General features: G+C 43.5%; 1 pseudogene; it reads right to left on the bottom strand.

Annotated features, from left to right (window-relative positions):
• The window catches only part of LOC120101882 (uncharacterized), a 48,793-nt pseudogene extending 36,246 nt beyond the window's left edge, over window positions 1-12,547 (bottom strand).
• Between the last annotated feature and the right edge of the window lie 11,991 nt (window positions 12,548-24,538).

The raw sequence follows: 24,538 nt of genomic DNA, 5'->3' as shown, positions 1-24,538 counted from the left end.
TACAAGGTGGGTAATTCTCCTTCCATTGGCTATAAGTTCTCAAAAAGTCCAGAGATAGATGTAGGACACCTTGCTCTCAAGTTGTTGGTCGAGGATGTCACAGAGATGATACCAGAGTTGTCAATTCTCATTGCTCAGGAATACCCATTAGAATGTGATGGTAAGATCCTATAGCTGATGACACCACACAAGTAGGTCAAAGAACTTGAAGAAATCACACAGACCTGCCTGCACAGTATTTAGCAGGAAGCTTCCACCCCTGCTAGCTACCCTTTATGATGCTAGAAGATGCTATGCAGACTATTCTCACCCCACTGTGACTACTCAGGGATACATAACAAAAGCCCTGGCAAGATGTACTCCTGGGTGCAGCATAAATGGCAGGAATGTAATGAGGATCACCAATCATTTTCTGGGTGGATTTAAGGTCTGCACTAAAAGAGGAAACTTTTGCCTGGCATTATAAATGTGGTCAGGAAAACCATGGCAGACAGGCTCATAAGCCCTGGGAGTGAACCATAACTACTATTTTCTTAAATGGATATATAGTATCAAACTATACCAGTTACAAGCTCATAGATTAACACAGCTCTCGGTGGTCATTGGGGGAGCATCTTCATACAGTGGATGGTAGTTAATATACATTCATAACTAGTCCAAGTATTTGGAATGAACTCTCTGTGGAGAGCTCAGCCACAGAAGCTCCCACCATATCAAGTTCCCTCAAGGCTCAGGGAATATTGGAAAGAAAAGAGGTGGAAAGAGTTTAAGAGCCAAAGGTCAGAAGGAGTTGGATCAAAACAATGACATGGTCTCATGATATGGTCGTTGAACTCACAAACTCAGTGCAGTTGGTGTCCAGCAGAAGAGCAAACCACTCAACATTCCAGCACAGATGTGGTAGGGCACTGAAGCCCCTGCCTGCAGCTGAGAAGATTCTGTCACTTGAGAAGTGCTAGGGGAGGGTTTTCTTAAGGGGTATGGTCCCTAGTGAGTGGACCATGCTGCAGTGGTGGCCCCTCACTCATGAGTAGGCTTCGCTGTATTCAAGGGATTATTAGAACAAATATAGGGGGTGAAGTGGATATATTGAAATATACTGTATCAATGTATGAAATTCTCCACAAATAACATTAAAACAGTGTATTTAAAAGTGTTAAGGTTGTAAGCTTTCCAGTCCAAACTCTTTTGAGATTTCTGGACAAGGAAAAAAAATTGACTTGCTCATTCCTATACCCACAGTTCTTACTTTGTGTCTGAATGGCCTTCACATCCATATATCATATTAGCATCCATGCATGCACCCACCCATGCATCCATCCATCTATGAATCCATCCATCCATGCATCCAACCATCCATGCATCCAGCAAGCCATGCATCCATCCATCTAGGCATCCATGTATCCATCCATGCATCCAACATCTATGCATCCATCCATCTATGGATCCATCTATCCATCCATCCATCAATGCATCCATCCATCATGCATCCAGCAAGCCATGCATTCATCCATCTATGCATGCATGCATCCATCCATCTATGCATCCATCCAGCATGCATCCAGCCAGCCAGCCATGCATCCATCCATCCATCCATGAATCCAACATCCGTGCATCCAGCAAGACATGCATCCATCCATCTATGCATCCACCCATTGCCTACTGCAGGCCACACTCAGTCAGGAAGCAGCTGATCAAAAGGCATCCTTACTGATTTCACAGCCAAACTCCCTTTCCTTTTCAATCTCTTTACAACACGAGTTATCTTGTCACATTGCCGATGAAGAAAGAGACCCAGGGGCTTGCTTAAGGTCAGGCAATGATTAATGGTGGAAGCCAGCCAGATCCAACAGCTCATCCCCTGCAATAGACAGTCATCTGAACTCTACCAAACAAGTCATTCCAGGACACCTGCTCTGACCCAATCGCCCTTCCCAGGCTCAGCTCCACTAAGCCCTCTACACAGTGTTTAAGGGTCCCCACTCCTACTAAGTGCTTTGATGCTGTGCACCAAGAAAATCCTAACCAGCAAGCACTGCCTCCTGGGGGTCAAGGACTGTGATTCCCTGTGGAACCCCTTCCATCCTTCAGCACCCACTATGTTGGTTTTCCAGTATGTCTTTAGCTCCTGTTGGTTGTCTGGTTTGGCTTTGGCCTCCACTCACTAACCCATCTGAATATTAATTCATCGGGGTTGGGTACCCGCTAAACCACATTATGTTTGATGCTGCAGTCAGGACAGAGCCAAAAACTATGCCCCAAGAGCCTGAATTATAGGAGAGAGAAACAGCCAGGACTGGAATTTTAGGAGAGTGACTGGGGACAGGCATGGTGGCAGAGGCCACAGAAAAAGGAGAGTGTCCAGGACATCAGAGTGGGGTAGGGTAGCATCACAGTGGCAGCCAATGAATGAAGATAAACACTGTGGGAGCCAAAGCAGACCTAGATGAGAGTTGGAGTCTGAATTAACACCAGGGTGACTGTGGAATTACTCCCTGATATTTCATTTACTGAGTTTCAAAGGGACCTTTTCTGCCATTACCACCTTCTTCCACCAAAGGATTAGTTAAGGGATGCTCCACTGTCTTAGACTCTGTAGTTGGCTTCTCTCACTAGATCATATATGCTTTACAATTTAATAGGGAACTGGGGAGACATTTCTCTTACAAATACTCGCTGTATAAAGAAGGTGGATGACAAGAAGGAAAAGAAATCACTTGTTGGTATCATTACCTCTTCATTTTGCTAAACAAGACAAACTGACACAGCAAGAACCTCAAAACTGAATACAAGGAACGAGTGTGTCCTTGTGTTTTTTTTCTGCCTTTTTCTAGAACATCTCAAAGGTTACTTTTACCTTTCTGACACAATATGCTAAAGTACAGCTTTGAGGTTTGGGTAATAAGACAAAGAAATGCAGATATTAATATGGTTGCAAAAAAAAAAAAAACTCTGTAGCTCCTCTGTATTCTCTAAATGGAAGAGTCTGCTTACCTTCCTTGTTTTTCAAAAAAAAGTTCATGAATTCAGTCCCCACATTCTACATTTGTTGCAACTGTAGTCCTCAAGTATGTCATCTGCAGGGCTTGACCCTCCGCATAAAGGTCAAACCTCCTAAGTTTCCAACTCAGGTACACAAAGAACATGCGTCATCCATCATCAGTCAGGGTAGGGCCAGAGGCTGCGAAAGCTTTATTTCAGTCACAACAAAGTTCAAGTAGGAGATAAAAAGCCGAACTAATAATCCCATCCTTAAATAACCAACTGTGGAGGCTCCTGGTATGGTGGCCACAATCAACTTCACAAGATAAGGGAGAACCAAGGTTCTAAATTTACAGAAATTCCATATGATAAGGGCTGTCTACATGTGGAGATCAGAAGGCAGTGGGGAGGAGGTCTGGGAAGAAGTGAGGAGGCTGTGATGGGAGAGCCCGACTTTTAACCTGGAGATCTGCACATGTAGTGCCTTATTTGCTCTATGTCTTTTCTGTGTCACCTTTTGGCGAAGAACTCACTTCAGATGGCAAGTTTTTAATTTCCTCATCCCCACTAAAAGAGGCAAATAACAGAGGAGAAAACAACAAAAACTCCCTTTTAATATAGTTTATGATCCCAAAGTACATTCCGGAAGAGTTGAGCTGCTTGAAATCTGCCACATGGACCCCTTGTCAGGGCTACAGACTTCCACACAGAATCGCTAAGAGGCCACTTCATAGGCTCTGAAGAGCCCCTCCTTAGAGACACCCTCTGTCTGACTCTTTTCCAAAGGGAAAGGCCCTCACATTCCCAGAGACAAGTTTTCCAAGAGTCCCCCACAGCGGTTCTGAAGGTAAGCCCTCAGTTGCACTGCCAAAACCTGTACAAGAGTCATGGCCTCCCAACCTCCCCAAAGAGAAAGAGAGAGTGCCAGCTAGGAGAGGAGCTCTCCACAGGGTGGGGAGCAGTACAAAGAGGATCAGGTCAGAGTTGCCCAGCTGCAAGGTCTCCAGTTTCCTGTTCAGACAGAAAACCAGAAGGCTTCTCAAACATACCATCCAGCAAGGGTAAAACATCAACCAGCAGAATGACATCTTTACAACAAGGGATTTGTCTATTCAGCCTTACCAAAATGATAACAAAATAAGAAATGAGGTGATTCCTTCCTGGGGGACAAAGTTCAATGCTCAGTCTTCTTTAAGGACACATTCTCTGGAGGTGTAAGGCCACTGATTCTGGCCTACGATGTTTGGTGTGAACACCAACCACCACTTTGTATGTTACTTTTTCCCCATTCCCATGGGGACACTGATGTGCTTGGGGTATTCCAAATTCACCCCTGTACTGCAGAGTTAAGAGAATGCCTAATGCTTTCATGATGGCATAGTGTATCCTCCTTCATATGTAGTCTTCAAGGACACCTAAGCAGTTTTCTTCAACCCATTTTCATATATCTAGTTATTCTCTATCCTCTCTGTCTTCACTGACATGTGGTAAATTACACACGTCCTGTTTCTGTGGATTCTAGCTTCATAATCCAAAGATCTCCAGCTAAATCCAAAGTTCTTGATCAACAACTGTCACCTCTGCACCAACTCAACACCCACCATTTCATGTTAAAGCATCCAGGGACCAGCTGTGATGCATACTATTAGCTGTCAATCTGACGCTATCTACAACCAACCAGGAAACAGTCACCAGGCATGTCTCTGATAAAGTATCTTGATTAGATTAATTAAGGAGAGAACACCCACCCTAAATATAGACATCACCATTCCCTGGGCTCAGGCTTGCACTGCATACAAAGAAGAAAGAAAGCTTAGAAACAACACCCATCTTTCTCTGCTTCCTGGCTACAGATACAATGTTTCCATCCTTTTCTGAAGCAACTTCCACGCTCCCATCCCTCTCCCAGGATGCAGCCCAGACTAGGGCAAGCTCTCCTACCACTCACTCTCGGTTCCCATTCCTGTGGTCCTTCCAACCCAAATGAAATTCCTCATCAACAAAAACCTTCCACATACTATCTAACTCAGTTCTAGATAACACCCTCTTTCCCAGTGAGAACACAACAGCCTTCCCCTGACACCAAAAACACACAGAGCAACAACAACAACAACAACAACCACAACCACAACAAAACAAGAACAACAAACGGTACCCATTCATTACTCAGATCTTCCGGCCATAACCTCTTTGCTCTATGAAGTGACAGTTTAAGAAATCTCAGATTAACTAAATGAACAAACACTTTATTTGTCCATTTTTGTAATGCAGTTGCACCATGCCATTCTTGCATGCCAGGTAGAACACTCTGTCACACCCAATGTGAACATTCTGGAGGGAATGAAGAGAGCAGAAACATTTCACACGGTAAAGATATTATTCATCTGATGTCATTTCCAGTGACTAATATTAATATTGCTATACCAGATGTCAGAAAACTATGTAGAGATCACAGAATCTTCCAGGCAAAGGAGATTGTTGTGTGCCAAAATCTACCTCAAAAAAAAAAATCTATCAAAGCAAGAGTTCAATCCCACGGTCTTCAAAGCATTCAGAAGAGCCTTCCACAGGAGTAATTGAAAATACATCTTGTGCTCAAAACCTCATCGAATGGAACAAGTCCTGAAGCCCATTCAGCCTATCGCAATATCTGAAGAACAATATGGATGTTTGGAAAAGTTAAAAAACAAGAAAGCTACAGAATTTTCCCCACCAAATTCCCCTACAAAAAGATAAGAAAAACAAAGGGGAAAAAACCCAAAACAGTAATTTGGACAACCCTCCTCTTAAAAAGTACTTACAGAGAGGGCCAGAGAAGGCTCGAAAGGTAAATAAATCCCTTGCCTTGAAATCTGAGTTCAGTTCCAGGAACCCATGTAAAATGAGAGAACTGGTACCGGGAGGATCTCCTCCCAATCTCTGCATGTGCACCCTGCTACGTGCACACATAAATCATACAAAACCACATACCATACATGTCCTACACACATACCATACACACACCCCACATATATATCATGCACACACAAGTGGCCTCAGTGCAGTATGCACATACCATACAAACACCACACACTCACACACAACATGCACACACCATATGCATATAAACACACCATACAGACACACACAAGCACACACATTATGCACATACACACATCATACACATAAACCATACAGACACACACATCACACACACACATATACAAACACACACATAATGCACAAATGCAGACATACATACACATCATGAACATGCAGACACACAATTTCATATACAGCATTAACATAGATTATTTACATACACACTCACCATACATAGACATACATATTCACATGTAGCACGTAAACATATACGTACACATACATGCACACACAGAGAGAGAATAAAATGAAATAAAACAACCAAGTCCTTACATAAAGGAGTTCTACAACAAGATCATTACATGGCAGGAACAACACATCGCCTTGGTTAATTCTCATGACAACCCTAAAAAGTCAGCACTACCATGTCAATCTACTGCTTAGAAAATGAAGCCTGAGGGATTATGTCTTCCAAGACCACTGCTGCAAGTGGTTTCTGCCTTGTTCCTGACTTCACAAGTACCTGGAAGGTGTAATGAAAGAATTACTGTGCCTATGGGTGTTGCTCACTCATGAAGGACATACTTAGCTAACCTTCATGACGACTTGTGTTCAAGTCCCAGAACTGCAAAATTGAAGGAAGAGCTGGGAAAATGGTTCAGTGTGAGGAGTTGCTATTCAGGCATGAGCACCTGAGTTTGATCCCTAGAATACACACTGAACAAAAACAGTCATAGTGTCTGTCAGTCCCAGATCTGTAGTCCCATAGAAGGAAGGCAGCTTCCTGAGCTTCATCACCCAGCAATCCATCCTGGCTTAGCTGCTGAGTACTGGGTCAGAGGGAGGTGTGCCTGAAAATGATTTGAAAGGGAGCAGGATAGAGTGCTCAGCAGGTTAAAGGCACTTACTTCGGAAGACTGTTGACCAGAGCTCAATTCCCAGACCCCATGAAGGAGGATTAGCAGAGAGCTGACTCTGAATTTATGTTGTGACTACCACAGTGTCAAAGCATGCACACGTACACAGAACAAATAAATAATTTTGAAAAGGTGGATAGTGCCTAAGGAATGACACTCAAAGTTCTTCTCTGGTCTGCACACATGTGCATCTCCACACAAATGTGAACCATGCATGAATGTCTGTGTGTGCCTGCACATGCGCACACATTCACAGACACACACAGAGACACAGGTACCACATGCACAGACACCAAAAGGAAACTGTCAAAGACTGTTTCTAATGAAATGTTGCTAATGAAATGAGAATCCTATGTAGTAAACTCATCTCTCTGGGGCTGTAACCTTCATGTCAAATAAACACTAAAACATTTGGGACCCACCGCAGCCTCAAGACCCCGGAGCCTCAGTGCAAATGCTTCTTGCTCTATTTTTTTTTTTTGTTTGTTTGTTTGTTTTTTCTGTTGCAAGAGGCTAGCTAATTCAGCTGAATTTTCCTTGGGAGCATCAGAACATAATTTCAAAGTGAGGTTATCATCAGAAGCATCCTTCACAGCAACTTCACTCCAGTTCACACTTCCTTTGAATATGGCTCCAAGAACTATCCTAGCACCAAAGCCGCAATGAACACTAAAACACTAACTTTATTTATTAGATGTCTTCAGAAAAAGTGCAGCGATTGTTACTGTAACTACTTATATGATTCGTGTACAGGAAATGGGTCTTGCATGAAAAGTTTAAGAAAGGGGAAAAGTATGTCTTCTAAGGTGACTTTGCCTCACTTAAGGCAGATTTGGAAATTATTTTCTCTTCTGTGATATAAACAGTAATTACTGTACTTATCCTGTGGGACTGTGTCGAGAAGACAGTATAAAACACTCCTGCAAGAAGGTAAGGAGAGGGGGGCAGAGGGATGGCTCCCTGGTTGAGATCATTGGCTCTTCTTCCAGAGGACCCATGTTCATTTCCCAGCACTCACATGACAGCTCACAAATGTAGGTAATCCGGTCCAGGGTATTCCACGGGCACTGCATGCAACGGTATGTAGGCATATGACCCATGTGCATAAACACAATTTTAAAAATTTAAAGAGAAGTCTGATGGTGTGAACAAACAGACTATTTAACAGTTGTCTAAGTAGTTTGCCCTTCGAACCTTACTAACTAAGGTCACCAGAAAGACTGTGGCTCAGCTAGTAGAGTGCCTGGTCAGCCTGCACTCTCAGTTCCATTCCCATCAAATGGGTAGGGTGTGATGCTGCACACCCACTATCTCAGCACAGGTCAGTCAGGTCAAAAGGATCAGAGATTCAAGATCATCCTCCATTATGAGGTTTGAGGCCAACCTGAGATGCATGGGGTGGGGGGATCAAAAGCAAAACAAAAGGAACAACATAAACGTCAGACTCCCCACTTCAAATCGTTCAAGGCTGCCTACTTCCAGGAACCAATTGCAGTCCTCAGAGGGGACAACGTCTCTACCCTTGAGTGCTCCTGAATCAGATCCCAACACCCTGCTCTTTTGAAAGACACTGTGCCTGCCATGCCCCTAGTACATTAACCTCCAGCGCACAGGCTGATACATGCTCTGCCTTCTATCCTGGAGAAATTGCTTGCTCATTGAAACCTACCCAAATGGAATCCCTGAATCAAGATGGGTTAGGAGGAAGCTCTAGCTGGAGAGTCTACCATATTACCACAACAAAAGGTTATCAGTGGTGTTCCTACTAAATGTAAGAGAGGCCATTCGAGTAAGAGCATTCCGCTTAGAGACTATGTCTATTTCAGTGCTGATATAAGGAAAATGTGAAAAAGTAGTTTCTGAATTAACAAATATGACTATGTTCAGATAGAGATTATATATGATATATATGACTCTCTGCATATATAACACTAACCCCAACCCCTTACTCCTAACCCTAAACCCTAGCTCCTAACCCTAACCCTGTGACATAGATTTTTTTAACATTACAGGAGAAGCTGGAAGGCAGCACACCCTATGAAGTGCTTGCTGTGCGTGCATGAAGTCCTGATTTGAATGGCAGCACCCAGATCAAAAGCAGGTCGTGGCAGCACACTTGTAATCTCTGCTCTGGAGAGAAAAACAAGCAGATCCCTAGGGCTCACTGGCCAGCAAGCCTAGCGTAAATGGGGAGCCCCAGGTCCCAGAGAGACCCTGAGTAGAAAGACAAGATGGCTCCCAAGCAAAGACATTTAAAGTTGACCTCTGGTTCACACATGCATATGCACACATGCATATGCACACATGTGCATGCACACCCACACACTCACTCATAAATTAAAAATTTTTTAAAAAGACTGTAAGAAAATAGAAATATTAGAATTGGCGACCTAGTGGCTTGTATTATAAAAGTTTATTTTTTTCCACTATAGGCTTGTTATACATGATATTAGATAAACGTTTTAAAAAGAATGTATGAATGAATGACTGAGCGAATGAAACCTAACAGTGGGGACTGTCTTCTCTAGCCCTCTAGCTGGCTGGCCTGAGCCAAGGAGGCAGTGTTTGAGTTGAAGGTATTCTGTTGAACTGTAATTGAGATGTCAAAGCCAAGGCATTACAAGGCTAGTAAGTAAACAAAACTGGATGTTAACCTGTCAAGTAAGAAACTGTAGCTTCAAACAATTTCTCCATCTCTGCTGGTGCAGGCTTTAGGAAAACATGTCTCTTCCTTTAATTTCACAGAACAAACTCAGGAACAATGGGCAAGCTCTTAGGGAAGACATCACTTCTGTAGCTCAGAGGCACTAGGGGAGTTAAAGCAAACACAGATTTGCTCCAGGTCTATGGCATTTTACACCCAGGTGGAATTTCACAAGAGGACTCTGTCTCTACCTACACCAGGAATGAGGCCATTTACCCTCACCCACCCATACCCACTTCACATGTTGCCAAGACCAAAGCCAGAGCAGAGTTGATGTTTTCTCCAGGGAGACAGCAAAGCAGGCTCCTGCAGACAGAAGTATGCAAACTGTTACAAAGGCAATGTGGAGAAAGCTACAGGGAACTTACTAAGAAGTTCATGGCATGCTTGCTCACTCTCCTGTGATGTCAGCTCAGGCTGTGCAGTGTTTTGACACTTTAAAAAGTGTTGGCTTTGAAGAGGTGGCTCAGCACCTTGTAGTCCTTTCAGCATGCTAGCTCAAATCTCTGTATCCATTGTCAGTCAAGCAGTTCACAACTGTCTGTATGTAACAACTCCAGCTTCAGGGGCCCAAGCCCTCTTCTGGCCCTTCCAACACAAGCAGACAAAGAGAAAGACACACACACACACACACACACACACACACACACACACACACACACACAAACGAATAAAATAAAAACCTTATAAAGCATTTTATAGTATTGATTATAGTAAAGATGTCACGGGAGCAACCTTAATGACCACTAGGAAGGGTGAGATTTTATAAGGTTGTAATAAATGTTACAGAAATACACTGACCAGAGCATACTAAACAGCAGAACAAGCAAGTGAAACAGTAATATGGGCACTGTGGACCCACTGTTGTCAACGGCAACAATATTAAAGAAATAAATAGAAATGTACACACGAACCTACAGGATATTTTTGGTTTCTCCAGACAGGGTTTCTCTGTATTCTGTCCTGGAACTCACTTTGTAGACCAGGCTCGCCTAGAACTCACAGATATCTGTTTGCCTTTCTGACTCTGCTGGGATTGAAGGTGAGTGACACCACACCCAGCTCATACAAAAAAAAAAAAAAAAAAAAAAAGTTGTTCCTTTTTAAATTTCCCAAATTTTTAATTTTTTGATGAATATATCATTAGAACTATTTGTGTACTTATAGGTGACTCCAGAAAAAAAAAAAAAAAAACAAAAAAAACCTGTAAAGTGCCTTAAGTTCCCTCAGGGTCTTTGGGATCTGCACCTTAGTCCCTCATTTTACTAAGCGATTTTCTTAGTGTTGAGGAGGGGAATCAAGGGAATGCCTCTTAGCCAATGTCTTAGTTTCCTTTTCAAGTCCAACCCTTCTGTTTATTCAGCTGCAGGGTACACCTCTGCTTACCTCTCCAGACCACGAAGCCCCAAGCCTGTCCTCCTCCTAGGCGCCCACTTGCTCCCAGGTGGCCAGGAATAAGTGGGTGGGGGGAAGCCTGTGCACAGACTCAGCCAGACTCAGCACAGCCCAGGAGGTGTCCTCCATACAGGATCCGGCCACTGCTGTGACTCAAGTGGATGTCAGCCAGGAATGGGGCGATGGCTGGGAAGTCAGTAGGAAAATCATCAACGACATATTAAATCTCCCTGGGTAAGTCCTGGGTGGAGATGATCCCATTGGTGCTCACCTACAATAAGACCACAGGGCGGTGAGACAGTTCAGCAGGTAAGGGCACTCTGCTGTCAAACCTGATGACTTGAGTTTTAGGACCCGACAGAAGGTGGGATTAAAAAAAAAAAAACTGGTTGTTCTCTGCTCTTCACACGCATGAGGTAGCACGTGAATCCCGCCCCACATAAACATTTTTAAAAGGGCAAAACGGTGGTCGCTCAAACTGGTGGTGGGCAACCACCAGTCGAAGGCACCTACAGTCCGAGTTCTACTTGAGTCAAGAAGACTCCCTCCTCTTGGAAGGTTGGGACACATCCAGGGTACCAAACTCAACTTTGGCGACAGTGCTCAAGTGCACTGCAACTCACAGGTGCGGCCGCTCTTGAACCCGCTCATCTTTCTCCACCACTGCACACCTTGGGCGCCGTGTCCTTAATTAGATTGCTATGCCTGTGTGCACAGCCTCCCACCGCCCCTAAAGGCAAACCGCACTAGACGCCTCAATTTCATCTTCCTGCCTGGGAAGTCGAAGTAGAGGGGGACGGTTCCAGCTCTCCCTTGAAATGATCCTTATTCCTCCACAGTAGGGATCAAGAAGCTGCAGCACCGCTGCTAAGTCCGGTCCCCAGCGGCGATGACAGTTAAACATGGAGGTTAGTTGCTCGACACCCTGGGAAGAAAGTACAACCCCACACCAAGCCACGCACCTCTGGGAGCTGAACTTACGTAGAGGTTGCTGAACTGGACACCGTAGAAGCTACATCTACATACTGCTAGCTTCACCGCCGCGGAGCTTTCAACGTCGCCCTCCCGCAGCAGCCGGTCTCCCCACGACTCCCCGTAAGGAAAGAGCTCTTCAGGATGCAGAGCCCCAGCTCGTGACAGCAGCACAAGCACCAGGAGCAGCGATAGCGGTGATGGCGGTGCCAGCCGCCTGGCTGTCCGGTCCCAAGACATGCTCACCCCTCCCTGGCTCTGCCCTCCATACCTTGAGTCTCTGCAGGCCACTGTGCCCTCCAGACGCCCACTCGGACCTTTGGTCAGAAATGCGGGCCCAAACACCGCGCTGATTGGCTACAGCTCTCGGCCACTGACCAATCAGCGACTCCGAGAAAGTTTGCCAGCGGCCACTACAACTGACTCTCATTAGGTTTTCTAAGATTGCTGTAGTTTGGTGGAGCAGCCAGCCTGGGAAGGTGAGATTGTTGGCCAGATCTGGTCTGGGCTGTCCCAACTACTCCTGGGCTACCCACAACTCTCCAGTATGGGTTATGACACTGCAGGAGGTGACCTCCTGAGCTGGAGGGACACTCAGCGCGCTGGCAGCTGTAGGCTGTAAGCAACTGTGCCCTCTAGGTTGGCAGAGCGAGGGAGAGTAATGAGATTACACACTGGAGTTTTCTCCCTGCCCTGGCGTCCCGGGTACCCCTCCCGCAAGAGGCCAGGCCTTCTGATAAAGATTCAAAGGAGCTTTGTCTCTATCCCAGTACTGCTCCGCCCCACCCACATTTCCTGCTGAGAAGCATGCCTTTGTGAAAGGCTGACTCCCAAACTCTATCCCCAATCACTGGCTAACCTTTGGGAGGACACTGCCACCCTCTGAACTGTCCTCCCCAGCTGTTTACCTTCCCTGGGGCAAACCACCCTAGCGCGGACTGTGAATCTCACTTTGTTGTAACACCATTCAATTGGAGCCTGGAGTGAAGCTGCCTGGCGCCAGGGCAGGACAACTGAGTGTTTTCTCCCAAAGTTAAGGAACTGCCCGAGCAGGAGGCCAGAGTCCATAATCCCAGCTGCCCTGTAGGGCTGGAAACCTCACAACCTGGAAAGCAGCTGCACCTGTGTTGGGGAACCCCCTCCACCATAAACATCCCCTCTGCTATAAGTCTCAGGAGCCGGATGAGATTTTATTACCATTTTATTATCAGGAGTGTGAAATTTCCCACATACAGCCAGTTTTCTCTCAGCTAGGCCGGCCCGCCATGGGCTCCTTAGAAGCAAAGGTAGTTTTTAAAAAAGCCTTAGAGATACTTTAAAGGACTCCCAAAACCAGCTTTCTCGTTGTGCTTATTCCCAGCCATGAAATTCTTAATTATTTATATATTATTTAATATATTTCTTTATTATTTGGCTCCAAGGAGCCAAATGCTAAAATCCTTGAATATACTAGACTGACAGACTCCGAATCAACAAAACAGAAAAGGCCCAGAGCAGTTTGTCCCCGCAAGCTGGAGAGAGCTATGTTTTCTCCCTCAGAAAACAAACTGAAGCTTGCACTTTTTTTTTCTCATTTGCCCCCCTGTGACCAAGTATTTACATTTTGCTGAGGACAAAATGGTGTCTCAGAGGCAGGAGGTGATTTGACTTGTCCAAAGTCACCTTATTTACTCTTCCACCCACAGTACATTCTGCCTCTGGCTCACCATCCCTCCATTCTGCATAACAATAGCTCTAACATTGACTGGACGTCTAGCCTACAAATTAGAGGCAAACCAAAATCCAAGATGGAATCCCCACAGCTTGATTTCCTAGTGTTCTCTTTCTTGTGTAAATGCCCATCCTCCCATGCACTCCTACTCTCCAACAACACACCCCTGCCAACCTGAGAAGGGTCGGCTTGCTTGTGAATTCTGACCAACAAAATGGGGCCATAGTGTTCAGAATTCACTTCAATGGCCTTTCTGTCTTGCCAGTCAACACCATATCTCCATTGGATCTGAGGAAGCTATAGGAGGGCAACACATAGTAAAGAACTCCAGAGAGACTCTGGTCACCAGCCAGCAAGAACCAAACTGCCAAGAGACCTGTAAATGAGCTTCTGGAGTCTTGAGATGGCACCACAACCATGGTTGACTTTGGTTGTAGCCATGTGATAGACCCTTGAAGCAAGGGCCTCACTTAAGCCATAACACATTCTTAATTCATAATGACCCTGAGAATTACTAAATATGTGTTGTCTTAAGGCATTTCATTTGAGAGGAGTTGCTGGACATCAATAGATAACCAAATCAGAACACTGTGCTAAGGAAACTAAACTTGAAGAGTGCTTGGTTTGTTTGTTTGTTTGTTTGTTTGTTTTAAGGGATTGCTGTCACGTGACTGGTGTATGTCAAAGCTTATCTTTAAACCCAGTTTTGTCTTGTCTCTGGACTTCTACCTTCAACTGCAAATTGTACTGACTCAATGGCATTTTTACTTTGCAATGTAACTTAGGTTAGATTCACCTCTAGCTATGCTATCAGCTGTCAAATGCCACCTCCTACATTTCATGATGCAGAATAACTCAAACACTAGTCCCGTTCCCTGTGGTGGGTAAATTTTTCCACCAGTCTACAAATGACCCTTTGTATCTCTCAAGGCATGAAGCAATAGTCTTCAGGATGCTTTCCTGGACAACAACTTGATTTAGAAGCCTCTTGCTCAGCACATACCCCACGTTTACTTACCAAGGTGGAATGCCTTCCCATATCTCTCTTGTGATCTAATTAGACACCTTCAGTATGTTTTGGGAGAAGAAATGTTGTCTTATTCTGAGCCTGTCAAATGCCTAGAAATTCGAGGAGTATTTGTTGAGTGAGTGAAGCCCAGCAAGCCAGCCTGGGACAAGGACCCAGTTTTGCTGGCCCAGAACAGCGGTCTTTCTCACTGTCCACCCCACCTTTTCTACTGATGGGACCTACTTTGCAATCCTCTTTACCAGGCTGCTTAGCAACCCACCCACTACTGTACTCCAGTTTTCATCAGTCTCTCATTCATTTGGCAATATTCCTGCAAGCTTACCCAGGTGGGTAAGCTATGATGGGTTTCATGACCTGGTCCTCGACCTTACTGGCCCACGATCACAATTAGGTTTGGAAACTGAAGCATATGTACAAGGCTCTAACATACCATGTAGTCACCAGCAAAACAGGCAAACTGACTTTGAAAGTAAAGATAGTACTGGATTTGATTCCTACATAATCTGAGGATCAAGAAGTGAATCCGGCAGAGAGATGGCTGAAGTGAATGGTCTTGTGTCCCTGAATTACAGCTGTACTTAAACAGACATTCTTTGGAGCTTTTACATTTGTTTTTAAATGACTCCTTGGCATCAAAAGAGAGGCTTCTCCTTTAAAATGTCACTTTGTGTCTTGGGGAAAAGACAATTTCTGTCATAGCTGTTCCACTAATCAGAGGGAAGAGCTGCTTCTCTGGTACCTATAGCTCCGTTTGCAAGGATAGAATTTCTGTGAGCTGCCCAGCTGTCTGAAGAGGCAGAGGCCCCTTTCAAGCTCAGATTCTAAGGGACTACAGAAGTGTTGGGTCCTTGGTCTTGGGTTGGGTCCTTATGGTGACTGACACCATTTGAGAACTGAGATTATTTTATCCCCCTCAAGATAGGGACTGAACCATGCTTCCCAATTGATCTCACGTGACTCTCAACACATTCCTGTTATGAATACTGTGACCTCAAGAATGATGATACTTCCTGTTATTTTGCTTAGGAAAATGAAAGCACATCTGTTCCTCTGTGTGCAGATAGATGCAAGTTCTCAAGAGCACGTTCCATGCATAGGCAGGGGAGCATGCTCAATGGTTAGTCAGATGAGCATGCTCCATGGTCAGTCAGAGGAGCATGCTCAATGTTTAGTCTGATGAGCATGCTCCAAGGATAGACCAGAAGTATATGCTCCATGGACTGTCAGGCAAGCATGTGCCATGCAAAGTCAGGGGAGCACACTCTCTGTGTAGCCCAGCTCTTTTAGTACTCAGGGACTCTTTGCATAACTTTGCTATCCAATTATATTCCAAGGTTGGTGTGATGGCCTGTGAAAAAATAGAATAGGGCAAATTAGCACGTCTTCTCAGACTGAGGCGCACGTGGAATTATGTTGGGCCTCAGAAATACCACGCGCAAGATAGTATTTGATGTAAGATGTACGGTGTATAATGACTGTGAGTGTTGCAGTCTTGTCATCTGTGTTACTGACCATGTAGGTTTCCTATAATTTTAAATACAGAGATGGTGTAGAACTAGAGTTTTTAAAAGGTTACTCATTGTCAGAGTCCGGATGTGCAGGGCCGGACGTGCCTGAGGGAGACCCAGAGATAGGACTTGCCAAACCAGCTATCAGTCCCAAGGACATTGATCATCTGTAGCCACTCCCTCCCCTTCCTTCACCCCCCTGAGTGAGATGAGCCACCCTACCTGCCTGCCGAGCTGCTAGAGAGCACGTACTCCTTGCTGATGTAAATTTGAGCCGAAAGTAACTGTGCACCATTTGAATTGACCAATCATGTGGAACCGCGAGAATGCCCCTAACCTCCCCTATATAGACCCCGGAGTTTGGAGGCTCAGGGTCGATTCCTCTGTCTCCTGTGTGGGATACATATCGACCCGAGATCCCGCTAATAGGGATCTCGTTAATAAAAGCTACCTCTTGCTGTTACATCAAGACGGCTACTCGAGATTCCTGGGGGCACCCCACCCTGCGATTGGAGCGAGAGACTAGGCTCCCCGTTTTGGGGTACGCTCTTTCAATGGTATGGGGGGGCATTCAGATTCTTTCCCAACAGCCTTCCTCTTCTTTTCTTTGGACTCAAAAGCTTCATACTGTTCAGATTCTAAGTGGAGCCAAGCTAGGTATGGTGGCCCCCATTCTGACAGACAACTAAAATTGGTCCGGCAGTCATGATTACAGTTGCTACCTCTTCCATTGCAGAACACATCCCTTGGATGTCTGAAACTTTGTGTTAGGGCTTTTCCTATGCACCCCTAGGACAGCATTGAGTTGTTAATTAGGTGCAGCTGAAGGGGCTGGAGACAGCTCAGCAGTTAAAAGAATTTGCTGCTCTCAGAGAGCCCCTGAGTTTGGTACTGGGCACCCACTTCATGCAACTCAGGACTGTTTCATACTCTAGGGAACGTGGAAACCAGAGACATGCAGACACACATACCTACACGTAGTAAAAATCATAATAAAAGTAAGCCCTAAAGGCATTAACAAAACAGAATGGAACAAGATGCTTTAATAAGACTTACTGAAAAAAACCTATGCATTATTTATTTCTGGAAGTTTGGGGGCTGCAGGGAGTTGGCCATGAATAACTAAGCCAATAAAATACAAAGCCATGGATACAGGGCGATGCCTGAATGCCTTTTCTCATTCCTACAAGTGTCTTCTGTGTCTTCAACCGTTCCCTTCCTATTGGCCTTTCTCCTAATCCCTAACTATACCTCAGTCAAGCCATTAATATTTTTCTCTACTTCCTACTGCATTGATTTTCTTCCTCTGCATTTTTAGAGCCTCTGCTAAGAAGGAATTTAAACTAGCCAGGTGCCTTCCTTTACAATACAGGGAAATGGACTGTTCCATTTCCACCAATAGATGGCTCAGATCGAGACCAGCTATGAAATCATATGACAAAATTCTCTATGCAATTTTCAGCCTTTTACCTTTAGACCTCTTTGGTATTTCTCACCCTTCTGGAGTCTCTTTCTAGAAATTCTCTGCCCGGCTCTCCTCTCTCCTTAAGAGAATTCCTTAAGGTCTTTCTTTTATGCCTCTGCTCTAAAAGCATGTCATTACTGAGGCCTGATTCTCTTTCTGCTCCATGCCATCCTGGAGTGTCCAGACTCTTCTAATGGCCCCTGCTCACAGCTAGAGTCTCAGACCCAGCCCTGAGCCTTTGGCTTTTGAACTTACATCCAGCCTTTTGCTGAGTTTCCCCTGAGACTCCACATCAAGAACTAGAAGAATTTCTACATTCCACGTTTCTTCTAAAGGCATGTATTGTTACCATTAGCCTGCTGCAAGTCCTCATTGTATCTCACCTGCTCCCTATGGTAGAAGAAATGGTAGCTTAACTTATTCGTTGTTTATTCCCAGTTTCCCATGCCCAGACCTTTTATACAAGGAGAATTACTGCTTGCTTAGCTTTTCTTACAGCCAAAGGTGACCATTGGAGATGGTATGTACCTGACTTGCAGAAATCTACTGAGGCTGTTGGTCTCTGGAAGGGCCTTTATGATGGATGATAAAGGAACTGTTGGCTTATATCCCATTCTTGTGTCATTAAACACAATTGCAAGGTCCTGTGCTCAACCAACCATCTTCTTATGGCAGAATGGCCTCTATGAGAGCAAAGCATGACAAAGCCAAACTGCAGAGAGCCCTGCCTTCCTGTCACCACCCCTTCACTGTGAGAGAAAACACACCATTGCTGGCCTAAACTTTTCTTACCTGTAGGAATTCCTATGCCTTATTAATACACTCTACACTTAACCCTGCACTGTCCATAAAATTTAAACAAATCTATGGTATATCTCTGTCTGACAAGCTTGGGTGGAGCTTCCCCACCTTCCTGGAAAGCTAATGCTGTTCTATATCTCCTCTGATATATACTGTTCTTTCCAGCCTTACATCCTCAGAATCTGCAATAGCAGCTGGATCCTGGTATATCTCATCAGATGCTGCTCCTTGCCATTCCCACCTGCAGATGTTCCAAAGAACCTGCTCTTTCTACATGCCTAATACTTGGGCATATGTTTCTCAGCCTTTCCTCTAAACTCTCCAGTATTCTAGTTAGGTCTGTCATTTCCAAAGGCTCCAGGGTTTGAACTGTAGTTTCATGTCATGGTACATCTTTGACCCACTCTGTCTGTCTCTGTCTCTCTGCTCTCTTATCTACCTTATGTAGTCACTTAAGAATGCTTGTTTCTCTGATCATAGGACAAGAGAAAGCTTTACAAATGTATTCCTGGCTGGATTTGCATAGTCATTGGAATGTGGTCAGCGATGCATAGTATCTCTTTATCTTATTTTTCACAGCACAGACCTGCTACACAGGGATGTTCAGTAAACCCTTGCTGACATGAATAGGAAAAAATACTACTAGAATGGCTTTCCTAACTCCCACACTTTCTCCTGTATAATCCACTCCCTGATTCTTTGCATTCTTGCTACATTCTTGATTGTTAGTAGGAATACATGAGACTTGAGTTAAAAAACAAAGAAAAACAAGAAGCAAACCCACACACAAACTATACTTAAGTATATTCTATCAGTCTCTATGTCCTCCACACAGAAGTCTTCCCCTCCCCAGACTCTGTTTCTCTTAGGTTCTCCTTTTCATTTCCTTTAAGACTTTCCCAGCTGCCCTAACACAGTGTTCTGTAAATAAATGCTGGTGTACTTGTGATGATGCAGAAAGAGCTCATGGCTGCCCAAATATAACATCAGTGTGAGCTGTCTCCACTGGGTAGTGAAAGCAGCCATGTTTCCAGTTGTCTTTGGCTTTCTTTGTGCTGTTTGGCTAGATATGCTCTGCTTTTCCCCAAATCAAATCACCTGTTATTGTTACATGTGACCTGCTGGCCACCAGCACTTCCTCTAGAACTTGGTACTTGAGCCAGTACGATGTTCCTGAAGTCAATGATAGCAATAGCAAGCCTTAACTGAGCCATCTATAACATACAGGGCTCGGCCTGGGCACTCTTTCCACTGTTTTGTTTATCCGGTAATCGTGCCTCATTTTCAGATACAGAAATGGAGTGTAGAGGGATTACCTGCCTTAACCAAGAACCCACTCAGCCAGAGTGAAAACCAAACTTCAAGCCCACGCTATCTGACCTCTTACCTCCGTCAAAACATGGGCAACAGCTGAAGCTCTAATTCTGCCAGCCAGTTCTTGTGTTCCCAATTTTCATGAAGCTAGAATTATGTGTGCTCAACTGGACATACCTCATAAAATTAGAGGACTTTAAATATCTGAATTCTTTAGTCTGAAAAAATATGACACCATGCCCTTTAAAAGCTTGCAGTCTAGATTTGTTGATGATGTTCTCATAATTTATTAAAAATTTATTACACAATAGACATTGCAATGGATTCACAATCTTCATCACATCATATGAGGTAAGAAAATTGAGATTTTGAAATTTTAAGTGGCTTGCTTGTGCTCCAACAGCTAACAGTAGCTAAATGAGAATCTGAATGGCCCGAAAAGCAACCTCACACATAAATATAGCTATGCTTCATTAACCCAGCAGCAGGAAAAGGGGTTGTAAGCCATCCAGAATTACTTCAAAGTTCTCAGAATTCTTCCGAGAATGAGCATCACACATTGTACCACAACATAAAATACTAAATGAAGAATGGGTTCCACTGAGATGGTATCGTTTACTGGTACTAGAGTGTCTTGTTACACACTGCATGTCTCTGCCTACTGAAATACTATTGTCATGATTATCCTGGGCAGTAGTGAGTTCTCACTTTCTCAGTGATGGAAAAGGGGGCTATATTCTAAGGCTGTGTTTCTTCTTTGTTTTGGTCATTGTGTTGGCTACTTTTAACTGTCATTTTTACACAATCTAGAATCACCTGGGAAGAGAGTCTTACTTAGGAATTGTTTGGATCATGTTGGACTATAGGCATGTTTTGGTGGTTGTGGTGGTGGTGGTGGTAGATATCTTGAATTTTTTTTTTTAATCTCAGCACCCAACGACTATCTTATTCTTGGTACCAATTTTTGTTCTAGTCTTATTTGCCTTACTGTCATTACATATCCTGGCAAGAATCAACTTAGGGAACAAGGGAGTATGGTGGCTTGAATGAGAATGGCTGCCAAAGGTTCATAAGTTTGAATACTTAGTAAGAAGTCCTAGCTCACTATGGGCAGCACCATTCCCTAGGTTGGGCCCTGAACTATATATAGAAGTGAAAAAAGCTTCTAAGTAACTATCCCTGCAAATATGCTCTCTTTACTCTTGACTGTGAATATTCTTTAGCCATCTGCCTCAAATTCCTGCAATTCCTATGATTTTCTTGAAATAATGGACTGTTACCTGAAATTGTAAGTCAAATAAACTCTGTTTGTCACTATTCTATTGCTATGAGGAGACACCATGACTAAAGCAACTCTTGTAAAAGGAAACATTTAATTGGGGGCTTGTTTACAGTTTTAGAAAATCAGTACACGTTATCATGGCCCGAAGCAAATAAGAAGGTGCTGGGGCAGTAACTGAGAGCTATACATCCTAATATATCCCAGAATGATACACTGGACTTTGAAACCTCTAAACCCATTCCTCCAATAACATGCCTCCTCCAATAAGGCCATACCTATCCCCAAAGGCCACACCTCCTAATCCTTCTCAAATCATTCAACTCCCTGATGACTGAGTATTCAAACATATAAGCCTATTGGGGTTCATATACAAAAGAATGTAAATGACTAAACTAAGTACTACACCAAGGACTGTGGAGAACCAACCCACTCATTGGACATTCTGTGCATGTGATGGCTTGTACTGGGTAGGGTTTCCCCTAAAAGGAAGAAACACACAATGTAAAGCTATAAAACTATAGGATACCACAAACTGTGGCTTTCTTCTTTGTGAAACATTAACAGACTTTAAAAATTCAGTTTTTACAAAAATCGCAAGCAACAGAATACTGAGGCAGCCACATGCCCCTCCCTCTATAAGAGGTCTGAAATGGCACTGTTGTTTTTTCCTGATCTTTGAGAAGTTTCAGATGGGTTCTATTTAAAAGCCCTCATTGGGATCTAGAGGTGAGGTGGTCCATTCAGATATTTTGATGTTCAGAAGCCTACCTCCAAGAAGAAAAACGGACCAACCAACTTAGCCTCAACACAACCCTTTTCTTCTGGTCAACTTTAAATAGTGGGAAGGAAGAATAAAACAATAAAAGCCTAAAGCATTGGGTTGGGGATTTAGCTCAGTGGTAGAGCGCTTGCCTAGTAAGCGTAAGGCCCTGGGTTCGGTCCCCAGCTCCGAAAAAAAAAAAAAAAAAAAAAAAGCCTAAAGCATAATAAGGTTATGAGGAGGTAAAGAGCTACTCTACCGATAAAAAACTCCACAAAGGTCCTCTGAGGTAATCCAAAGCTAGAACTGAAGCATATAGATTCACTGAATCCCAGACAGTTATATAATACAAGTGTCATGTATTTTACACACTGCAGGGCCACTAAGAATTGCACCCCAAGCACCATCAACTGTGTCCTGTGTATTGAGGACTTACACATTCTGTTTAAGTAGTTTCTGACTACATGAGTTCTCTACTGTGTGGTGATATTTTGGTACAATCCCTCTAGGACTTTGCCCATCCTACAGGCTTGCCTTCTCTTGGGCATGCTTGAGGTTTTAGGCACAGTCAAAACAATAGGCCATGTCTTTCCATTCTCCCTCTGTATTGTTAAGTCAGCAGAAGACAAAGCAACTCAAATTGCACTAAAGGTACCTTGGCTGAATTATAATTAATTTTGTTAGGCTTTCCGTTTTAAATTTTCATCGCATTTTTATGTGTATGTATGTATATACATGTATGGGTGCGGAGGACAGAGGCCAACTTGTGGGTGGTAGCTCCTTCTACCATATGTGATCCAGGCATTGAATTCAAGTTATCAAGTTTTGTGGCAAAAGCCTTTTGCTGAGCCTTCATGCTGGTCCTCAATTTTTATAATAGTTCTTCATGAGGAAAATGGACATGACAAACAGATCTTATATTCATGATTATTATTAGTGTTGGCAAACTTTCCCATATTGATGTAAAAGGGTAAAAAAACCCTCCTAAACATTAATGATTGAACAAAGTGAGCATTCAACTAAATGGGTGGCTCCTCAGCTAGGCTTTGAGAAATTAGAAATCTACAGAAATAGCCAAGCCCAGGAGTTTAATGTAGGCCTTGTTCTGTCTGAGAACAGAACTTCGACTAGATGTTGACCCTTCACATCATTGTGTTGAACATTGAGCATCCTATTTCCCCAGTCCATCCCTCTCCTGTATTCTGCTGAAATCTGTGGCACTGTTCTGTGTAAGGTGATGCCATTATGGAGCAAGGCGAGTCCGGGATAAGGCATACCTTATCATTGGATGAGAAGGAAGGATAGGTGGGGAAAAGTCTAGGAAGGAGGGAGGAGAAAGAGAGGTGAGGAAAATCAAGATGGGGACAACAGAGCAGGATGATCCAGGTCCAGTTGGATAGTTTTCCAAAGCATTATTTAAATTTGGCTTATGAGAAAGGAACAGATTTGGAGAGATAACAGTACTTGTTTGGTTCACATGGTATGAAAGAAACCAGTATGTTTACTTCCCTTTGACTCATGACCCCAGTCTTCACTCTTTTTGTGAGTGACATCTTAAAAGGACAAAGTTTTGCATTTTGCCATATATTCATGAGTGTATGTTCATCCAAATTACTGGCAGTATTTCATTATTTTTGCCTAAGAAGATGTTGTCTGATTCCTGGCTTCAACATATGAATATTTGACTACGTTTGTATGTTTACAGCATGCATGTAGAGGCCAGAAAATGTTGCATATCCTGAAACTGGAGTTACAGATGGTTCCAAGTTGCCTTGTGTGCGCTGGAAACTAAACCTTAGTCCTGTGCAAGAGAAGCAAGTGTTCTCAAGTGCTGAACCATCTCTTCAGCTCCAGTTTTTACTTTTTCTCCCCAAAAGTTTAGTTAAGAGTTTTAGTTGGCACACAAAATCATGGGATTTATTCTTGTCATGGACCCCCTTCTGCTTTCACAGTATTACGTCTGAGTATTTTCTAGTTTATCTACTTTGTTGTGAGAATATGTTCATATCATATCCAAGAAATCATTAACAAATCCACTGTCAAAATATTTACCTATTTTCTTTTTCTTGAGTTCAGTAGTTTTGGTCTTATGTTTAAGTCTATTTTAAAATCTATTATGAATTAATATTTATATACAGTGTAAGCTAATGGTCCATCTTCTTTTGCATGTGATATCCCAGTTTCACTAATTCTCTTCATTTAAAAGACTGTCCCATTGATTTCTTACAGAGAAGCCCCTTTAAATACAAATGTCCCTGGATTGCACTATACCTTAAGGTCCTCAGTTGTAAGTAACTGCCTAAGTAGGAAACTGATGGCTAAGGTAAGGGGGAATGGTATTGAGAAAGAGAGATATGTGTGGGCCCAAACCCAGCTTATCTCGCCTTGTCTAAGAGTGGCCCCTTGTTGCTTTCTCTACATTTGTGGCACATTATGTGTTATGTCATACAACTAAAATGGGCACAATAGTGAACTCATTGTACATTTGTTTTAGTTAACAAATATTTCTTATAACTATTAAGTGAGGGTAAGGTAGCACTTTGTATCTGTATATGACCACAGCAATGAGACTGAATAAAGTCACTCAAAGGCAGTTGCACTTACTTGTTTTGGTTA

Source organism: Rattus norvegicus, chromosome 3 (assembly GCF_036323735.1).
Source record: "Rattus norvegicus strain BN/NHsdMcwi chromosome 3, GRCr8, whole genome shotgun sequence".
NCBI classification, from domain to species: Eukaryota; Metazoa; Chordata; class Mammalia; order Rodentia; family Muridae; genus Rattus; species Rattus norvegicus.
Note: the sequence above shows the minus strand (reverse complement) of the source record. Positions and strands in the feature narration are given on the sequence as shown.